Genomic DNA, 5,969 nt, shown 5'->3' with positions numbered 1-5,969 from the left:
TTAAAAAATTATTTTAGTTTTTTTTTTTTAATAGAAGTTTACAGGTTTTACACATGGTGGGTTTTCATGATTTACAGAGGTTTTTTCAGCTTCCTTATCTCTTTTTTTCTTATAATAACTTCATATGGGATTTCATCTTGATATATTTTTTTAAAGATTTTATTTATTTATTCGACAGAGACAGCCAGCGAGAGAGGGAACACAAGCAGGAGGAGTGGGAGAGGAAGAAGCAGGCTCATAGCAGAGGAGCCTGATGTGGGGCTCGATCCCACAACGCCGGATCACGCCCTGAGCCGAAGGCAGACGCTTAACCGCTGTGCCACCCAGGCGCCCCTCATCTTGATATTTTTATGTTGTTTATTTAAAAAATCATTTCTCCTGAACTTTTAGAAGGAGGCATGGTTGACAGTGTTGTTTCTAATTTTTATCTTCTGTTGTTTTCATGTAATGCTCCCGACTCTGTTCTTCTCCCTCACATTTAACTGGATTATCTCTTTCCTTTGTCTCTATCCACCACAATTTTGATTCGTTTTCCAGAAGCTTCTCCTCAGCATAGAGGCCTGTCCTGAAAGGGAGCCCCACCTTAGTGGTTTCAGGAATTCACAGGAGCTTGACTTCTCCAGACCCATTAGTCCTTACTGAAAGCCTCTTGTCCTCACTCACTATTGGACTGGGCAAAGCCCTTCTGGTTTCAGCTGCTGTTCTCAAGTCGTCTCACTGAGCTCTCCTTTGCATACCTGTTGGGTATTTGGGAGTTTTCCAACTCTCGAGTCTAGCAGACACCCTTTTGCTTCAATCTGCTTCCTCCCGCACAGGTGTTGAGACCATGTAGACAGTGTGACAGTTGATGATCTTGTATTTTGGGCTTTGAGAAGGAAATGTTGTCACCCAGTTTTGTTTAAATGTTGTGCATGACAGTTTGGTTTTGCTATCTAGTTGCTTTATCTTTTTATATGAGAATTCAGAGGGATTAAAAAACTATGCCCCTGCCTCCATCTTTCCAGAATTCCTTCTATACGTATTCCTTTTTGAGACTTTTCCTAACACAACTGAGAAGATAATCTCATGCAGGTGTATGTGATTGGTTGAGGTTATGTCACATGTCTTTGCCCTAGTTGCAGAGGAGGCTGGGAAAATCATTTCTGACTTCTACCTTGGGAAAGTGGAACTTGTAAGATTGCAAATGCCCTAACATAGGGAGGTTATTGAAAATGCATGAACTATATCTATTCTGGATCTACATGATAAAGCCTGGCTTTTACACAGATAAGCCAGGTTGATGCCTTTGTGATGTCATTTCAAGGGCTTCAAAGGTCTCAACAGCCTGAAGTATTTATCATAATGACTTGTCAAAAATGAGGGGCATTAGAGTTACTTTTAGGATAAAGATATCGTCTATTAAAGACTCCAAATTTCATTTTAATCATAAAATTCTGGAATGTGGGAGTTTTAGTTCGGTTTATCTGATCAGAGAACTGGACGACTGGTTGTTTTATCTCACAAACCAGTCATTTGAGTGACTGGTTTTTTGGATTGACTTCAGCGTCATGAACTGGCTGTGTGTGTGCATCGAGCCTTTGATTCAAGAGCTCAACAGAAGCACCCCAAATTTACTGTTGTGCCATTTTGGATATGTCTATAGAGTGAGAAGAAGCCACAATCTCCTACCTCTTAGTGTCTTATGTATTATACTGTTGAGCACCATTTTTTTGATATTACTACAGTTCAATTGATTTGGACCTTTCCCCGGCATATCCTAACTTGTTTACCTTCCCTACTGGCCTTCCACAGAGATCCTAGCATGCTTTGGAGGAAACGCTTACAGCTTATAAATCAAGATGTTCAGAGAAAACAAAGCAAAACAAAACAAAACAGCTTTAAAATCTTTACACATCTGCCCATTAATTAAAGAACACAATTCCTTAACAAAATATTAGCAAGTTGAATTAAACAATACATTAAAGGATCATATACCATGATCAAGTGGGATTTATTCCAGGAATTCAGGGATGATTCAATATCTGCAAATCAGTCAATGTGATACATCACATAAACAAAATGAAGGATAGAGATCATATGATCATCTCAATAGATTCAGAAGAAGTATTTGACAAAATTCAACATCAATTTATTTTTTAAAAAGACTTATATAGTTTAGAGAAAGAGAGAGAGTGTGTGTGTGGGAGGAGAGGCAGAGGGAGAGAGAAAGAAGCTCAAGCAGACTCCATGTCCAGCGTAGAGCCCAATGTGGGGTTCAATCTCATGACCCTGAGATCATGACCTGAGCTGAAATCAAGAGCCAGATGCTCAACTGACTGAGCCAAACAGGTGTCCCTCACAATCAATTTATGATAAAAACTCTCAACAAAGCAGGTAGAGAGGGAAGGTACCCCAATATAATAAAGACCATATATGATAAGCCCACAGCTAACATCATACTCAAAGAAAGCTTTCCTTCTAAGAGCAGGAACAAGACAAGGATGCCCATTCTTTCCACTTTTATTCAATATAGTATTGGAAGTCTTAGCCAGTGCAATTAGACAAGAAAAAGAAATAAAAGTCATCCAAATGAGAAAGGAAGGAATAAAACTATCACTATTTGTAGATGTCACAATATTATTTACAAAAAAAATCCTTAAGACTCCATCAAAAAACTGTTGTAACAAATAAATTCAGTAAAGTTCCAGGATACAAAATCAATACACCAAAATCTGTTGCATTTATATATAGTAAAAATGAACTATCAGAAGAGAAATTAAGAAAACAATCCCATTTATAATTTTATCAAAAGGAATAACATATGTAGGAAAAATTTAACCAAGGAGGTAAAAGGTTTGTATATTGAAAACTATGAGACGTTATTGAAAGAAATTGAAGAAGACACAAATACATGGAAAGATTCCATGGTCTTAGATTGGAAGAATTGATATTGTTAAAATGTTCCATACTACCTGAAGCAATATACAGGTTCAGTGCAATCTCTATAAAAATTCCAGTGGCATTTCTTAGCAGAAATAGAACCATAGAAAATTCTGAACAGCCAAAGCAATTTTGAAAAAGAACAAAAGTGGAGATATCATGTTCCCTGATTTGTAACTATATTGCAAAATTATAATATTAAAACAGCGTGGTATTGGCATAGAAACAGACACATAGATCAGTGGAGCAGAATAGAGAGCCCAGAAGTAAGGCCACACATATATGAGCAATTAATTTACAACAGAGAAGCCCAAAATATACTATGGGAAAAAGACAGTCTCTTCAATAAATAGTGTTGGGAAAACTGGGCAGCTGCATGCAAAAGAATGATATCAACTAAAAAAATTAACCGAAAAAGGGTTAAAGATTTGAAAGCAAGGCCTGAATCCATATAATTCCTAGAAGAAAACATTGACAGTAAGCTCCTTGACATAGTTTTTGGCAATGATTTTTGAAACGGACACCAAAAGCAGAAGCAAGAAAAGCAAAAATAAACAAGTGGGACTATAGCAAACTGAAAGCCTTCTGCACAGTAAAGAAAACCATTGGCAAAATGAAAAGGCAACCTACTGAATGAGAGAAAATATTTGTGAATCATATATTTCATGAAGGGCAAATACCAAAAATATATAAAGAACTCGTACAACTCAATGGCAAAAAACCAATCTGATTAAAAAGTGGGCAGAAGATCTGAATAAACATTTTTCCAAAAAAGAATACAGATGGCCCAAAGGTATATGAAAAGACGCTCAGCCTCGCGACTTATGAGGAAACTGCAAATCACTCACAGCGACATATCACCTCACACCTGTCAGAATGGCTAGTATCACAAAGACTAGAAATCACAAATGTTGGTGAGGCTGTGGAGTAAAGGGAACCCTTGTGCACTGTTGGTGGGAAGGTAAATTGAGGCAGACACTATGAAAAACAGTATGGAGCTTCCTCAAAAAGTTAAAAATAGAACTACTACATGATTCAAAAATTCCACTTTTATCCAATGAAAAGGGAAACGCTAACTTCAAAAGATGATACGCTCCCCCATGTTCATTGCCACATTATTTAGAATAGCCGAGGTGTGGAAATAGCCTAAGTGTCCATTTTGTTTAAAGATTTTTTATTTATTTTAGACAGTAGGAGAGGGGCAGAAGGAGTAAGAGAATCTCAAACAGACTCCCTTCTGAGCATAGAGCCAGAGGCAGGGACTTGATTTCATGACCCCGAGATCATGACCTGAGCAGAAATCAAGAGTCAGATGCTTAACTGACTGAGCCACCCAGGTGCCCCCAGCCTAAGTGTCCACTGATGGATGAATTGATAAAAAAATTTGTGGCATATATTATGTAATGAAATGTTATTCAGCCATAAAACAAGAATGAAATCTTGCCATTTGTGACAACATGGATAGAACTTGAGGGCATTATGCTAAGTGAAATAACTCACACAGAGAAAGACAAATACCATATAATCTTTCTTATATGTGGAATCTAGAAAAAAATATGTCTATATAAACCAAGCTCATAGATACAGAGAACAGACAAGTGGGTGCCAGAGGCACGAGGTTGGGGTGGGAGAAATGGGTGAACTGTTTTGTTTGGTTTTAATTTTAGTTTAAATTAAATAATAAAAAAGATACATACACATTTCAACCCTGCTATTCTGGTCCTGAGTATGGACTGACTCTAAAGAAGTGCTTACAAATTATACCAGAAGATAGCATCATTCTTTATCTTTACTATCAATAGGAAATGAATGAGTCCATTGTGGTATACTCATATAATGGAATACCAGATAGTCGTTAAAAATGAATAAATGAAAGTTACATACAACATGGATAAAACGTAGCAGCGTCACTCTGAGTGAAGAAAGCAACCTGCAGAAGAATGTATACAGTAGGATAGATTTAAAGCCTACAAAGCCATACAGTACGTTATTAATGGATACAGTTGGAGATAGTAGTGGGGATAGATTCATGCATGGGGAATGAGAAGCACTAACTTTAGAATAATGGTTGCTCAGGGGTAGGAAAGGAAATGGGATTAGGAAAGGAAACACAGAGGGAAGACTTTGGATTTATTTCTTAAGCGATAGTGGTGGGTACCATTAAAACAGGAATCTGAAAGGCAGAAGCTTAAAGAGGTGGAGAGAGTCTGTGTTCAAGGAGGGGGAGGAGGTACCGGCCGGTTAGCATATCAGGTGTCGGCATCCTTCAAGATGATTATATAAGAATATGACTTACTGACACATAGAGCTGTTAGGATCATATCAAGTAAAAATTAGAAGTACAAAACAGAATTATTACTTTATTTTATTTTTTTAATAAATCTTTTTAAAAAATATTTTATTTATTTATTCACGAGAGACAGAGAGAGAGATTGAGAGAGCAGAGGCAGAGGCAGAGGCAGTGGGAGAAGCAGGCTCCCTGCAGAGCCGGGAGCCCGATGCGGGGCTCCATCCCAGGACCCTGGGATTATGACCTGAGCTGAAGTCAGGCGCTTAACCGACTGAGCCACCCAGACGCCCCTATGAACTTCTTATATAATAAATTCCTGAAGATTTTTAAGAAAACTCATTCTTTTAGAAAACCCTTCCTTACCCAGTGCTGTTCCCTTGCCGTACCACGGCGGGGATCTGAAAGCCTGGAATGTGACATGATTTTAGGTGGCCTAATGCCGATTAAACCTGTCTTATTTCCATAAGGGTATGTTTATTTTAACATATATTACAAAAATAAATTAGTTTCAACAAATGGTGCTGAAGCAACTGAATATCCAATACAAAAAAAAAAAAGCATCTAGACACAGACCTTATACGCTTTTCCAAATGAATTCCAAATGGATCACAGACTACATGTGAAACAGGAAACTATAAAACTCCTGGAAGATCACAGGAGAAAAATATACTAGCACATCAAACCCAAGAGTCAATTAATACTCAAATTTTAAAAAATGCGATTCCTGCCGGAAGACTGTCTTTTCAATAAATAGGGTTGG

Source organism: Ursus maritimus, unplaced genomic scaffold (genome assembly GCF_017311325.1).
Source record: "Ursus maritimus isolate PB19 unplaced genomic scaffold, ASM1731132v1 scaffold_30, whole genome shotgun sequence".
Classification (NCBI taxonomy): Eukaryota; Metazoa; Chordata; class Mammalia; order Carnivora; family Ursidae; genus Ursus; species Ursus maritimus.
The sequence above is the reverse complement of the archived record's forward strand: the minus strand, read 5'-3'. Positions refer to the sequence as shown.